The sequence below is a fragment of the Thalassophryne amazonica genome, chromosome 13, assembly GCF_902500255.1.
Source record: "Thalassophryne amazonica chromosome 13, fThaAma1.1, whole genome shotgun sequence".
Classification (NCBI taxonomy): Eukaryota; Metazoa; Chordata; class Actinopteri; order Batrachoidiformes; family Batrachoididae; genus Thalassophryne; species Thalassophryne amazonica.
Window position 1 is genome coordinate 72,981,520 of NC_047115.1, and position 16,999 is coordinate 72,998,518.

The 16,999-nt window shown below is 41.0% G+C and overlaps 1 long non-coding RNA gene across 1 annotated transcript; it reads right to left on the reverse strand.

The window, feature by feature from the left end:
• Positions 1–1,153: 1,153 nt before the first annotated feature.
• Positions 1,154–16,570, reverse strand: LOC117523472. Its single transcript, XR_004564510.1, has 3 exons — positions 16,558–16,570; positions 14,086–14,088; positions 1,154–1,341 (listed from the first exon to the last, which is right to left on the reverse strand). It is a non-coding gene; the product is annotated as an uncharacterized LOC117523472 (long non-coding RNA).
• Between the last annotated feature and the right edge of the window lie 429 nt (positions 16,571–16,999).

Genomic DNA, 16,999 nt, shown 5'->3' on the forward strand with positions numbered 1-16,999 from the left:
GTTCAGTCATCTCTGCATCCGCCATCCTGTACGGGAATCAATCAAGAGACAATCTTCCTTGCCGCAACCACGACGACAAAAAAATACATACATACATAACAAGGGCGATTATTCCATAATCATATTTCTATAATATCATTGTGGACCTGTCAAGAGGGTATCAGAAATTTTCAGGAAAATTAGCTAAAATGAGTTAAGTGGAAATTCTTTTTTCAAAGTCCTCAAAATAGAATTTCACAACTTCTTTAGGACTGAACCCTCAGCTGTTAACATGTATTTCAATTTACTGATTCCATTTGAATATGTAACAGTCATTGAGCAGCACCATGGACAGCTTCCTTCATGAAAATCATTCATAGAAATGTACGTTTGAAACATTCTTGACTCATAAAAAAGATGGATTTTTATGTGGAAGCACACCAGCTGTGTACTGAGTGAATTATCCGTGTTTGGTATAAATCAATTTTGACATTCCCAGCAGGGTTTGAGACATATGGTTTGTCATATGGTTTGAAAATGTCTTCATACAAAGCAAAGGCTTTAGGTACATTTAGGTTTCTCACAAAATTGATAGAATTTAGCCCTTGTTGAGATCTAGTTATTGCAAAGTGCTTTATTTCTGTGGTATATCATTAAATTACAGCTAATCTTATTGCTAGTGTAGCAGCTTGTACTCTCTGCTTCTGAGTTGTTAACACAAACTTATGATCTCTGTCATGGGAGGCAGACACTCTAACCAGAAGGCCAAAACCCGGGCTCTGGCCCTGTGTCCAGAGTCCTTTTAGATATTGAGGAGTGAGAAACCTTCGGGTCATTTTTTCGTCCCATTTTCCTTTGACCTCCACATTAGAGAAATCACGAGGACTGCTTTCTTCCACCTGTGAAATATAGTGACCATTCATCCCATCTTGTCTATGGCTGATGCTGAGACCCTGATTCATGCGTTTGTCTCTTCTAGATTGGACTACTGTAACATTCTATTTTCTGGTTTACCACAGTCCAGCATTAGGGGTCTCCAATTGGTTCAAAATGCTGCAGCCAGACTCTTGACAGGAACCAGAAAGTTTGACCACATTACACACATTTTGGTGTCTCTTCACTGGCTTCCTGTCCCTGTGAGATCAGATTTTAAGGTTAACCTATAAAATTATTCACAGACTAGCAACTCCCTACTTAGCTGACCTAATTAAACCCTACGTACCGGCCCGGGCTCTGCATTCTCAGGGTGTAGGACTACGTTGTGTCCCTAGGGTGAGTAAAAATCTGCAGGCCACACAGCTTTCTCTCATCATGCACGTGTTTTGTGGAAGGATCTCCCTATGGCGATAAAACAGTCTGATTCTGTAGCGACATTCAAATCCAGACTTAAGATGCATTTATTCTCCTTTTCATATTGCAAGCATACTGGCATAGTATGGAACTATGCTTCCTGTCCTTTTAAATCCATTGTATTAGTAATGGAACAGGCCTCGGCCTCAACTTTATCTAAATCCTGGGCCTGTTAGTGAAGCTTAGGGCTAGCGGCTGGAGATCACTTTAGCATTTTCTCTGCTTTCCTATTGATTTACTGGTGATGAAATATACTTTAGGTGTAGTTTTTCCAGCTGACAGATTCTGCTCTTTTTCTCTCTGTCCGAGGTACGGATAGTGGGACAGCTACTGAAACCATGGTGCCAGACTGACCATGAGATGCCACACCTGAAGCTGGTTCCACACACTGCAGTCTGCGTATGGAATGGACATTGCTGCGGGAACAGGCCCACTTATGGCATGGGGAATGCTGGATGACCCCTGCCTGTGGCATAACCGCCTGCTTGGACTTCTCATCAGATACATACTCTTTTGCTATTATATCATGTTGTTTTGATTTCCTGTTTTCTATTTCTTCACCTTTGTAAAGCTTTGCAAAAATGTTGTAACTGTTAGAATGGCCTAATCAATCAATCAATCAATTTTTTTTTTATATAGCACCAAATCACAACAAATAGTTGCCCCAAGGCGCTTTATATTGTAAGGCAAGGCCATACAATAATTATGTAAAACCCCAACGGTCAAAACGACCCCCTGTGAGCAAGCACTTGGCTACAGTGGGAAGGAAAAACTCCCTTTTAACAGGAAGAAACCTCCAGCAGAACCAGGCTCAGGGAGGGGCAGTCTTCTGCTGGGACTGGTTGGGGCTGAGGGAGAGAACCAGGAAAAAGACATGCTGTGGAGGGGAGCAGAGATCGATCACTAATGATTAAATGCAGAGTGGTGCATACAGAGCAAAAAGAGAAAGAAACAGTGCATCATGGGAACCCCCCAGCAGTCTACGTCTATAGCAGCATAACTAAGGGATGGTTCAGGGTCACCTGATCCAGCCCTAACTATAAGCTTTAGCAAAAACGAAAGTTTTAAGCCTAATCTTAAAAGTAGAGAGGGTGTCTGTCTCCCTGATCTGAATTGGGAGCTGGTTCCACAGGAGAGGAGCCTGAAAGCTGAAGGCTCTGCCTCCCATTCCACTCTTACAAACCCTAGGAACTACAAGTAAGCCTGCAGTCTGAGAGCGAAGCGCTCTATTGGGGTGATATGGTACTACGAGGTCCCTAAGATAAGATGGGACCTGATTATTCAAATCCTTATAAGTAAGAAGAAGAATTTTAAATTCTATTCTAGAATTAACAGGAAGCCAATGAAGAGAGGCCAATATGGGTGAGATATGCTCTCTCCTTCTAGTCCCCGTCAGTACTCTAGCTGCAGCATTTTGAATTAACTGAAGGCTTTTTAGGGAACTTTTAGGACAACCTGATAATAATGAATTACAATAGTCCAGCCTAGAGGAAATAAATGCATGAATTAGTTTTTCAGCATCACTCTGAGACAAGACCTTTTAGAGATATTGCGTAAATGCAAAAAAGCAGTCCTACATATTTGTTTAATATGCGCTTTGAATGACATATCCTGATCAAAAATGACTCCAAGATTTCTCACAGTATTACTAGAGGTCAGGGTAATGCCATCCAGAGTAAGGATCTGGTTAGACACCATGTTTCTAAGATTTGTGGGGCCAAGTACAATAACTTCAGTTTTATCTGAGTTTAAAAGCAGGAAATTAGAGGTCATCCATGTCTTTATGTCTGTAAGACAATCCTGCAGTTTAGCTAATTGGTGTGTGTCCTCTGGCTTCATGGATAGATAAAGCTGGGTATCATCTGCGTAACAATGAAAATTTAAGCAATACCGTCTAATAATACTGCCTAAGGGAAGCATGTATAAAGTGAATAAAATTGGTCCTAGCACAGAACCTTGTGGAACTCCATAATTCACTTTAGTCTGTGAAGAAGATTCCCCATTTACATGAACAAATTGTAATCTATTAGACAAATATAATTCAAACCACCGCAGCGCAGTGCCTTTAATACCTATGGCATGCTCTAATCTCTGTAATAAAATTTTATGGTCAACAGTATCAAAAGCAGCACTGAGGTCTAACAGAACAAGCACAGAGATGAGTCCACTGTCCGAGGCCATAAGAAGATCATTTGTAACCTTCACTAATGCTGTTTCTGTACTATGATGAATTCTGAAACCTGACTGAAACTCTTCAAATAGACCATTCCTCTGCAGATGATCAGTTAGCTGTTTTACAACTACCCTTTCAAGAATTTTTGAGAGAAAAGGAAGGTTGGAGATTGGCCTATAATTAGCTAAGATAGCTGGGTCAAGTGATGGCTTTTTAAGTAATGGTTTAATTACTGCCACCTTAAAAGCCTGTGGTACATAGCCAACTAACAAAGATAGATTGATCATATTTAAGATCGAAGCATTAAATAATGGTAGGGCTTCCTTGAGCAGCCTGGTAGGAATGGGGTCTAATAGACATGTTGATGGTTTGGATGAAGTAACTAATGAAAATAACTCAGACAGAACAATCGGAGAGAAAGAGTTTAACCAAATACCGGCATCACTGAAAGCAGCGAAAGATAACGATACGTCTTTGGGATGGTTATGAGTAATTTTTTCTCTAATAGTTAAAATTTTATTAGCAAAGAAAGTCATGAAGTCATTACTAGTTAAAGTTAATGGAATACTCAGCTCAATAGAGCTCTGACTCTTTGTCAGCCTGGCTACAGTGCTGAAAAGAAACCTGGGGTTGTTCTTATTTTCTTCAATTAGTGATCAACTCAACTCAACTTTTTTTCTTATATAGCGCCAAATCACAACAAACAGTTGCCCCAAGGCGCTCCATATTGTAAGGCAAGGCCATACAATAATTATGAAAAACCCCAACGGTCAAAACGACCCCCTATGAGCAAGCACTTGGCAACAGTGGGAAGGAAAAACTGCCTTTTAACAGGAAGAAACCTCCAGCAGAACCAGGCTCAGGGAGGGGCAGTCTTCTGCTGAGACTGGTTGGGGCTGAGGGAAAAAAAACAGGAAAAAGACATGCCGTGAAGGGGGGCAGAGATCGATCACTAATGATTAAATGCAGAGTGATGCATACGGAGCAAAAAGAGAAAGAAACAGTGCATCATGGGAACCCCCCCACAATCTACGTCTAAAGCAGCATAACCAAGGGATGGTCCAGGGTCACCCGATCCAGCCCTAACTATAAGCCTTAGCGAAAAGGAAAGTTTTAAGCCTAATCTTAAAAGTAGAGAGGGTATCTGTCTCCCTGATCTGAATTGGGAGCTGGTTCCACAGGAGAGGAGTCTGAAAGCTGAAGGCTCTGCCTCCCATTCTACTCTTACAAACCCTAGGAACTACAAGTAAGCCCGCAGTCTGAGAGCGAAGCGCTCTAATGGGGTAATATGGTACTACGAGGTCCCTAAGATAAGATGGGACCTGATTATTCAAAACCTTATAAGTAAGAAGAAGAATTTTAAATTCTATTCTAGAATTAACAGGAAGCCAATGAAGAGAGGCCAACACGGGTGAGATATGCTCTCTCCTGCTAGTCCCCGTCAGTACTCTAGCTGCAGCATTCTGAACCAACTGAAGGCTTTTTAGGGAACTTTTAGGATAACCTGATAATAATGAATTACAATAGTCCAGCCTAGAGGAAATAAATGCATGAATTAGTTTTTCAGCATCACTCTGAGACAAGACCTTTCTGATTTTAGAGATATTGCGTAAATGCAAAAAGGCAGTCCTACATAATTGTTTAATATGCGCTTTGAATGACATATCCTGATCAAAAATGACTCCAAGATTTCTCACAGTATTACTAGAGATCAGGGAAATGCCATCCAGAGTAACGATCTGGTTAGACACCATGCTTCTAAGATTTGTGGGGCCAAGTACAATAACTTCAGTTTTATCTGAGTTTAAAAGCAGGAAATTAGAGGTCATCCATGTCTTTATGTCTGTAAGACAATCCTGCAGTTTAGCTAATTGGTGTGTATCCTCTGGCTTCATGGATAGATAAAGCTGGGTATCATCTGCGTAACAATGAAAATTTAAGCAATACCGTCTAATAATACTGCCTAAGGGAAGCATGTATAAAGTGAATAAAATTGGTCCTAGCACAGAACCTTGTGGAACTCCATAATTAACTTTAGTCTGTGAAGAAGATTCCCCATTTACATGAACAAACTGTAATCTATTAGACAAATATGATTCAAACCACCGCAGCGCAGTGCCTTTAATACCTATGACATGCTCTAATCTCTGTAATAAAATTTTATGGTCAACAGTATCAAAAGCAGCACTGAGGTCCAACAGAACAAGCACAGAGATAAGTCCACTGTCCGAAGCCATAAGAAGATCATTTGTAACCTTCACTAATGCTGTTTCTGTACTATGATGAATTCTAAAACCTGACTGAAACTCTTCAAATAGACCATTCCTCTGCAGGTGATCAGTTAACTGTTTTACAACTACCCTCTCAAGAATCTTTGAGAGAAAAGGAAGGTTGGAAATTGGCCTATAATTAGCTAAGATAGCTGGGTCAATTGATGGCTTTTTAAGTAATGGTTTAATTACTGCCACCTTAAAGGCCTGTGGTACATAACCAACTAACAAAGATAGATTGATCATATTTAAGATTGAAGCATTAAATAATGGTAGGACTTCCTTGAGCAGCCTGGCAGGAATGGGGTCCAATAAACATGCCGATGGTTTGGACGAAGCAACCAATGAAAATAACTCAGACAGAACAACCGGAGAGAAAGAGTCTAACCAAATACCGGCATCACTGAAAGCAGCCAAAGATAACGATACATCTTTGGGATGGTTATGAGTAATTTTTTCTCTAATAGTCAAAATTTTGTTAGCAAAGAAAGTCATGAAGTCATTACTAGTTAAAGTTAATGGAATACTCAGCTCAATAGAGCTCTGACTCTTTGTCAGCCTAGCTACAGTGCTGAAAAGAAACCTGAGGTTATTCTTATTTTCTTCAATTAGTGATGAGTAGAAAGATGTCCTAGCTTTACGGAGGGCTTTTTTATAGAGCAACAGACTCTTTTTCCAGGCTAAGTGAAGATCTTCTAAATTAGTGAGACGCCATTTCCTCTCCAACTTACGGGTTATCTGCTTTAAGCTGCGAGTTTGTGAGTTATACCACGGAGTCAGGCACTTCTGATTTAAAGCTCTCTTTTTCAGAGGAGCTACAGCATCCAAAGTTGTCTTCAATGAGGATGTAAAACTATTGACGAGATACTCTATCTCCCTTACAGAGTTTAGGTAGCTACTCTGCACTGTGTTGGTATATGGCATTAGAGAACATAAAGAAGGAATCATATCCTTAAACCTAGTTACAGTGCTTTCTGAAAGACTTCTAGTGTAATGAAACTTATTCCCCACTGCTGGGTAGTCCATCAGAGTAAATGTAAATGTTATTAAGAAATGATCAGACAGAAGGGAGTTTTCAGGGAATACTGTTAAGTCTTCTATTTCCATACCATAAGTCAGAACAAGATCTAAGATATGATTAAAGTGGTGGGTGGACTCATTTACTTTTTGAGCAAAGCCAATAGAGTCTAATAATAGATTAAATGCAGTGTTGAGGCTGTCATTCTCAGCATCTGTGTGGATGTTAAAATCGCCCACTATAATTATCTTATCTGAGCTAAGCACTAAGTCAGACAAAAGGTCTGAAAATTCACAGAGAAACTCACTGTAACGACCAGGTGGACGATAGATAATAACAAATAAAACTGTTTTTTGGGACTTCCAATTTGGATGGACAAGACTAAGAGTCAAGCTTTCAAATGAATTAAAGCTCTGTCTGGGTTTTTGATTAATTAATAAGCTGGAATGGAAGATTGCTGCTAATCCTCCGCCCCGGCCCGTGCTACGAGCATTCTGACAGTTAGTGTGACTTGGGGGTGTTGACTCATTTAAACTAACATATTCATCCTGCTGTAACCAGGTTTCTGTAAGGCAGAATAAATCAATATGTTGATCAATTATTATATCATTTACCAACAGGGACTTAGAAGAGAGAGACCTAATGTTTAATAAACCACATTTAACTGTTTTAGTCTGTGGTGCAGTTGAAGGTGCTATATTATTTTTTCTTTTTGAATTTTTATGCTTAAATAGATTTTTGCTGGTTATTGGTGGTCTGGGAGCAGGCACCGTCTCTACGGGGATGGGGAAATGAGGGGATGGCAGGGGGAGAGAAGCTGCAGAGAGGTGTGTAAGACTACAACTCTGCTTCCTGGTCCCAACCCTGGATAGTCACAGTTTGGAGGATTTAAGAAAATTGGCCAGATTTCTAGAAATGAGAGCTGCTCCATCCAAAGTGGGATGGATGCCGTCTCTCCTAACAAGACTAGGTTTTCCCCAGAAGCTTTGCCAATTATCTATGAAGCCCACCTCATTTTTTGGACACCACTCAGACAGCCAGCAATTCAAGGATAACGTGCGGCTAAACATGTCACTCCCGGTCCGATTGGGGAGGGGCCCAGAGAAAACTACAGAGTCCGACATTGTTTTTGCAAAGTTACACACCGATTCAATGTTAATTTTAGTGACCTCCGATTGGCGTAACCGGGTGTCATTACTGCCGACGTGAATTACAATCTTACCAAATTTACGCTTAGCCTTAGCCAGCAGTTTCAAATTTCCTTCAATGTCGCCTGCTCTGGCCCCCGGAAGACAATTGACTATGGTTGCTGGTGTCGCTAACTTCACATTTCTCAAAACAGAGTCGCCAATAACCAGAGTTTGTTCCTCGGCGGGTGTGTCGCCGAGTGGGGAAAAACGGTTAGAAATGTGAACGGGTTGGCGGTGTACACGGGGCTTCTGTTTAGAACTACGCTTCCTCCTCACAGTCACCCAGTCGGCCTGCTTTCCCGGCTGCTCGGGATCTGCCAGAGGGAAACTAACGGCGGCTAAGCTACCTTGGTCCGCACCGACTGCAGGGGCCTGGCTAGCTGTAGAATTTTCCACGGTGTGGAGTCGAGTCTCCAATTCGCCCAGCCTGGCCTCCAAAGCTATGAATAAGCTACACTTATTACAAGTACCATTACTGCTAAAGGAGGCCGAGGAATAACTAAACATTTCACACCCAGAGCAGAAAAGTGCGGGAGAGACAGGAGAAGCCGCCATGCTAAACTGGCTAAGAGCTAGTAGCTGCGCTAAGCTAGCGGATTCCTAAAAACACGCAAAGTGAATAATGTGTAAATAATTTAGAGGTGATTCAGCAGAAGGAGTGCTTTAGTTAAGGCACGTGAAGATTACACTGTGAAACAAATCGTTATCTAGTTATCTAGATCAATCTAACTGTGCAGATTAAACAGCTAACAGATACAGCAAAACACCGCTGTGCTCCGGAACAGGAAGTGATACAATACCGCAGTGAGAGACAACAACCAGTAGAGCAATGGATCACCCCTTTGAGTCTAGTCTAGTCTAGGTCTACCTTCAGTTACAATTGAAAGTAATGTAAGAAATTAAATGTATGTAGCACACTACTGCCATTCAAACCTCTAACACCGTGCTGGGAGACTGGGTTTCTGACATCATCCTGATGTCTTGTTGTTGTATTTCAACTCATTAAAACTTGCTCCAGAATGGACTATTTTTAATTTAATTGCCATTATAAACTTGTGACCCCTTTATTTGAATTGCATGATATATAGTGATGCCAACAAAAACACATTTATGACTTAAATGATTATTGTTTAACCCAAAAGGAACTACACTTTTGATTTCCCTAAATATTTATTTAAAAAAAAAACAATGAAAAGCTGTTCCATATGTTTAAGTACAATGCAAGAGTACTTTTCACTTCTAAAAATATATATATATATATCTTAAGTGATTTAACTGAATGAATACTGAATACTTTTCCTCAAGTATTGCCAAGGTATTTAACTCAATGACTTTATTATTATGTGACATCATGAGCATGCTGTCATATACAGGGATGGCCATCAATAATAATAATAATAATAATAATAATAATTCTTTTATTTTAAAAAACTGAGAAAAAAAATCTTCAATTTGATTTTTGTTGGAATAGAAATGTTTGAACATTTCAGTTGAAATAGACTGTATTTCTATAACACTTTTACATCTGATGCAGACACTAGAAGTGCTTTACAATGATGCCTCTCATTCACACTGATGTGTGCAATGCACCAGGAGTAAGTTGGGAATTTAGGATCGTGCTCAAGGGCACCATAGTGACTTTCCCGTGAGACAGTGAACTGAACATCACCTTGTTACAGCGCTCCCCAAAGGAAAAATAATGTTTTAATCATAAGTCTAAGTTGCCTAAAATCTCTGCACGGCACTGTAAGTATTCTGCAAATATTTGCACTGTCCAGTAATCTGCCAAACATTATAAAGTGGTTAAGTGAATAGTGTTTCTTAATTTTCTTCAAGCCATTTCCATTAAAAAAAACACACACACAACTGATCTGTGTGACTGGAGTGAACATAAGCTGTTTTGTCCTTATCCGGGTCGTCCGTTTGTTCTGTAGATTATTTTACCTGAAACACAGGTAACATTTTTCCTCCCATTTGGGAAGGGTAGATTGCAGGCGAAACAGGAAATGAAGACCTTTGGGCCTGTCTGTCTCCGCTGATCCTCCAGCTGACTGTGAGGCTTCAGTGAGAACACTCAGATGTGAGGTCATGGGTTCAAAGCCCAGGTGTTGTGCCTCGCAGCAGGACACTTCCAGTCTGAACACTGCAAGCTGATTTTGGAGGATGTGGAGGGTAACCTGAGATCAAACAGGTCTGCCTCGTACGGGCTGTTTTCTACTGTATCTGACACTCACATCACTTTGTCAAAACACTAATCTGCTTCGATCTGCACCCCTTAGGGGTCCTAAGAGGAGTCAGACACTGATTCCGCCCTACGGATCAGTTCTTAACTTCTTCAGAAAGCTGCCTCTAACATCTCAATAAGTAACACATTTATCATGCACAACAGATTACACCAGTTCTTCCCACCAACATGTTTAAGTTTGAGAAGCTAACTCTCCCATCTGTTATTATGGTCAGATCCACAGGCGGATGGTTGTGAATACATACACGTCTTTTTTCTTGTTCTCTTTTTTTATTTTATTAGTGATAAAATGAAGGAGTGGGGTACAATTAGTTAAACCTAACAGCTAACATTAGCTTATCAAGACAGCTGCAGCACCGTTTGTCATAGCTAACAATACGTATAGTCGGTTCTGTTCTGTTTTGGAAGCTAACATTAATACACACTTTTGTTTACATTTGTTGTTATATGTATTTGTTGTTAATACCATTATTGTAGGGTGACGCAACGCTATTGTACTTTATACGCCAGTTACCATTTTTGTTTAGGTTTGTTGGCTAGCAAGGTACGGCTGGTTTATTAAGGGCTAAATTAACAGTAGTTCATCTAGCTGTAGTTAGCTTACTTTTGTGATTTACACTTTTATTTTACATGGTGTAGACTTTTTTCAGTTTACGGGTTCTTTAATAGATATCAACAGATAGTATCTACCCATATGGAAAAGAAATATAAAAAACTTACAAGAAGTTACATCAGTTCCAGTAATAAATCTTTATGTTTGACATGTGTTGTGCTTATAAGTCTCAGTTTGATATTACACATATCTATTAAGGATTCTGTATGTGTAATTACTGTCATATATTGTTCTTTTAAGTTCCCAATTTATATAAGTTACATATTGTACAAATTTACTAAGGATGTTATATCTGGTTTGACTGTCACATGCATTACTTACAAGTTCCAGATAGAACAGATACAAAGTTTATAAAATTTATGTATATCTTTTCCATATGGGTAAGTTTGAGGTTTCCATTAGAAAGCATGTAGAGTATAGATTTTGTCTTCCTATAGTAAGCTAGCAGGGTGAACTTTAGATAGATACCTAAAACATATTACATCATAGCTTCTGTTTCTATAATAACATAACCATATTTATAGCTTAGCCTACTAACTATAATTTAGTTTTACAACAACTCTACAGACTAGGTAGACATATAATACAATCTTCTCCTGTATGAATATTTAGATTTTGGTAGCTTATTCCTATAATATTATGTAGTAACTATATTTCTTGTATATGTTGTTTACTACCCTCATTGTGTAAATATCACTTATATACATGCTGTCCATATTCTTGAGCCGCTTAGGTGGGTAGGGAGAGTTCCCATGGGATAAAAAAGCTTTTAAACCTACCTTCCCTAGTTCTCAAAACCAGGCACCTAAGTGGCCCTACTCTTATTTCTTTTTTAGATATTTTAAAATATTCTTTAGTATACACTAGTAGAGTTCTACCTTAGAATTGGTATGTATAATAGAAGATATACGTTACTGATTTTTCATTAATCTCTTCAACTTTTCATGGATATTCACATTGGTCGACACATACATATCAGCTTGTTGCATAGCCAAGATTAAAAAATGCTTAACATTGTACACAGTCTGTCTGCATGTAGCACATCACATTCCTTCAAATAATACCCAATATACTACATTTACAGTATTGCAGGAAGTACAGGCAAAATATGCTGTTATAAGGTTATATTTGAAGGATGCAGGTGCAAAACCCGGTATCACCATTTTTTTTGTGATTTTAAATAGGGATTTACAGAAATCGATGCATGCATGGATTTGCATAAATAAAGTGGTGGCCAAGTGGTTAATGCGCTTGGTTACAGTTCAGAAGGTTCCGGGTTCAAATCCCACCCCTGCCACATTTCTCCATGTAATGTGGAGTTGTGTCAGGAAGGGCATCCGGCATAAAACTTGTGCCAATTCAAAATGCAGATCCACCTTGGATTTGCTGAGGCGACCCCAAGTGCAAACAAGGGAGCAGCCGAAGGGACTTACTTTACTATATATAATGAATGAATAATTGTTTCCCTGATGGGAGAAAAACACTTAACAACATTTGGCCAGATCAAGAACACCCTCAAACAAATGGGTGTATCTTTGTCAAGATCAAAACTCAAGAATCATGAATAAAGTAGGTGTTCCACTTTCACAAATTGTCAAGATCTATAGGCCGAACTGTAATGAGCTGTAGTTTTTGTCAAGATCTATAGGCCGAACTGTAATGAGCTGTAGTTTAATGGCCACTGGCGATTTGACTTGAACAGTGGCCCACCACCAATGTATTGATGACACTTCTTTTTAGGGGAGGTGATGGTCTAGTGGCTAAGGTGTTGGGCTTGAGTCCAGAAGATCATGGGTTCAAATCCCCACCTGACTGGAAAATCACTAAGGGCCCTTGGGCAAGGCCTTTAATCCCCTATTGCTCCTGGTGTGTAGTGACCGCCTTGTATGGCAGCACCCTGACATCGGGGTAAATGTGAGGCATAATTGTAAAGTGCTTTGAGCGTCTGATTCAGATGGAAAAACGCTATATAAATGCAGTCCATTTACTTCTGAGGCACTGACGTGACAATGTTACCACAACACAGTAGTGTTACACAACACAGCAATAACCTCGCTTATCTGACAAAAAACCTCAGCAAGAATCACCACAAACTGTCACGACATCAATACAACACATCAACATTATGCTATGACACCAGTACGACATATCACAATGTGTAAGTATGCCATCACAATGCACACACAGGTTGCACGTCATGGGAGAATGGTGCCAAAGTCTTCCATAAATATCGGGTGCATTACATATCTTCATCAGATGGTGACTGGTGGGATTAGTGTTGCATTCATGAAAGCACTTACTGGTTTGTGGTCATTTCTTTTCCTCAAGTATTGCCAAGAATACTCATGACTCTGCAAGATGCTGTCACAAAACCATCAATACATTGTCACACAAAATGCCAAAACAGAAGAACATTTTTGAACATTTCGAAAGATACTGCAGTGCATCGCGGGGCCTGCAAACCCAGGATGACGCATCATGACATAACATGAAAATTCAGTAAGGTATATCTTATATATTATATTACAATTCTAAGGTGGAACTATGCCAGTATACAAAGGTATATCTAAATATCTAAAAAGGAAAAGGAAAATAGGAGAGTAGAAAAGAGTAGAGTAGAGCCACTTAGGTGCCTGGTTTTGAGAACCAGGGATGGTAGGTTAAAAACCTTTTTTATCCCATGGGAAATCTCCCTACCCATCTCAAGAAAAAGGTATATATAACATAATAAAGAATAATAAGACATAAGAAGGATAAGACATCACAGGAGAAGACTGTAGTATTTGTAATTAGTGTGTAGACTAGTAGTAAAATCAAATATAGTTAGTAGGCTAAGCTGTAGAAGCAAAAGCTATGATTGTGTGAGCGTACTGGTATCTAACTCTGTTAGCATACTATAGGAAAATAAAAAGTATACTCATTATGCGGTGGCAAGGTTCCTGGGGTGGATGAAATCTGTCCTGAGTACCTTAAGTCTCTGGATGTTGTGGGGCTGTCTTGGCTGACACGCCTCTGCAACATCACGTGGCGATCGGGGACAGTGCCTCTGAATTGGCAGACCGGGGTGGTGGTCCCTCTGTTTAAGAAGGGGGACCGGAGGGTGTGTTCCAACTATAGGGGGATCACACTCCTCAGCCTCCCCGGTAAGGTCTATTCCAGAGTACCGGAGAGGAGAATTCGACCGATGGTCGAACCTCGGATTCAGGAGGAGCAGTGTGGTTTTCATCCTGGTCGCGGCACACTGGACCAGCTCTACACACTCCATCGGGTGCTCGAGGGTTCATGGGAGTTTGCCCAACCAGTCCACATGTGGTTTGTGGATCTGGAGAAGGCATTCGACCGTGTCCCTCGGGGCACCTTGTGGGGGGTGCTCCGGGAGTACGGGGTCCGGGGTCCTTTGCTAAGGGCTATCCGGTCCCTGTACGACCACAGCAGGAGCTTGGTTCGCATTGCCGGTAGTAAGTCAAACCTGTTTCCAGTGCACGTTGGCCTCCGCCAGGGCTGCCCTTTGTCACCGGTTCTGTTCATTATTTTTATGGACAGAATTTCTAGGCGCAGCCAGGGTGTAGAGGGGGTCTGGTTTGGGAACCACAGAATCTCGTCTCTGCTGTTTGCAGACGATGTGGTTCTGTTGGCTTCGTCAAATCAGGACCTTCAGCGTGCACTGGGGCGGTTTGCAGCCGACTGTGAAGCGTCCGGGATGAAAATCAGCACCTCCAAATCTGAGGCCATGGTTCTCAACCAGAAAAAGGTGCTTTGCCCTCTTCAGGTCGGTGGAGTGTCCTTGCCTCAAGTGGAGGAGTTTAAGTATCTCGGGGTCTTGTTCACGAGTGAGGCACAGATGGAGCATGAGATCGATAGACGGATCGGTGCAGCATCTGCAGTGATGTGGTCGCTGTATCGGACCGTCGTGGTGAAGAGAGAGCTGAGTAGGGGGGCAAAGCTCTCAGTTTACCGATCGATCTACGTTCCGATCCTCACCTATGGTCATGAGATTTGGCTCATGACCGAAAGAACGAGATCACGAGTACAAGCGGCCGAGATGAGTTTCCTCCGCAGAGTGGCTGGGCGCTCCCTTAGAGATAGGGTGAGGAGCTCGGTCACTCGGGAGGAGCTCGGAGTCCAGCCGCTGCTCCTCCAGGTCGAAAGGAGTCAGTTGAGGTGGCTTGGGCATCTTTTCCGGATGCCCCCCTGGACGCCTCACTGGGGAGGTGTTCCGGACACGTCCCACTGGGAGGAGGCCCCGGGGAAGACCCAGGACATGCTGGAGGGACTACATCTCTCGGCTGGCTTGGGAACGCCTTGGGGTTCCCCCAGAGGAACTGGGGGAGGTGTGTGTGGATCGGGAGGTCTGGGCGGCTTTGCTTGAGCTGCTGCCCCCGTGACCCGTCTCTGGATAAAGCGGAAGAAAATGGATGGATGGATGGAATAATCATTATGCTATCAAATGGAAACCTAAGAACTTAGGTACTATATGTTGATGTCTTTAGAGGAACACATAAACTGATGAATCATTAAAAATCTACACCATGTAAAATAGAATTGTAAATGGCGAAAATAAGGTAGTTATAGTAGAAGAGTTAAATTAGCCGTGAATAAGCCAACCGTACCCAGCAAGCTAACATGATAAACAAAAACGGTAATTAGTGTATAAAGTATAATAACATGAATTTCTCCTCTGTGAGATCAATAAAGTTTATCTTATCTTAATAGCATAGTTAAACCTACAGTAACAGTATTAACAAATATATATAAAATAAATGTGGGCAAAAGTATGAATTAATGTGGGTTATCAAACACAAAAGAACCAATTATTTTGTAAGCTACAATGAACATTGCTAAGGCCCGCTAGATAAGCTAACGTTAGCTGTTAGGTATAACTAATTGTACTCCATGGTGCCCAACATCAGCAAGACGTCAACATCATGTTCATCCTGTTCTCATGAAAATTTGTAGTAAAACATACAAAAAAGTAATGTACAAAAATTTGTACATCTTCCTACATATTTTTCAGGTGATCTCATAGATGTCCCATATATCACTCTACCCGGAGGGTGTGATGACAAGATGGCAGATCATCCAAGTGAAAAAGTACAGGAAGCAATCTTATATTTATTAGTGTTAGTCTAGCCCTAAACCTAACCCTAGCCTTAACCAAAACACAAGCACACATTTTGATAATTGGGGAAAATGACCATTGGACTTTGAGTAATTGGATGCTTAGCTGTATCTTCTCTATCTTGCCTGTTTTTCACAATTCTTTGTTGTGCTTTGTCATATTTGTTAATTTGTTGTTGGTATTATGGCCAGAGAAGGCAGCCACTCTGCTTTGTGTACACCTGATCATCAAGGTCCTGGTTAGTACTTTGGTGAGAGACCTCTTAGGATGATCAGGGACTGTGTGTGTTTCTTCAGGTAAAACTAGAGTTGCATTGGCATAAAACTTGTACATGAGCCAAATGCGGATCTGTACTGTTTCTGCTCCACAGACCCTGAAGAAACTGGGACTGCCAAAAACCAAACATTATTATGGCCAGAGCCGACAGTCGCCCCTCTAACTCGGGCCTGCATAAGGTTTATTTCTTACAATCAGAAAATGCCAGAGGAAGTTTTTCTTTACTACTTACTGTAGGTTGTGATTTGGTACTAAATCCTTTTTAGTCCCAGCAATGCATTTTTGTCCTCTGTAATGCCTTGTTTACACTGGACGGAGACCTACAAGATCATGACATTTTGTCAGCTCTCACAAGTCTTGCCTGGTCTCCATTGTGATCTGTTATTTACATTTAAACCAAGTTTGCATTGCGACGGAATTGTGGAAGTGAAAAATATGTTAATATCCGCGAACATTGATGCAACCCCATGCAGAGTCAATTGAGAGTCTATTACGACCCACAGGATCAAGTTAAGACATGTGAGAGTTTATCAAGACTGATTATGAGACCCATGTATCTGTTAACTGGTTTCACAACTTGAGCGAGTGTTTTAAACAGTTCAATACACTCGCACACCTGCTGGAGACTGACGGGGAGTGATGGAGAGTGATGGCGCCCAGGAGGGATCCTTGTTCCAACCATGGAGCCCCCATTGTGACCAGCCTGCAACCCCAGTGGGAGTCAGTGAGAGTGACAGCAAGCAGAGACCAAATATTCAATCGCAAC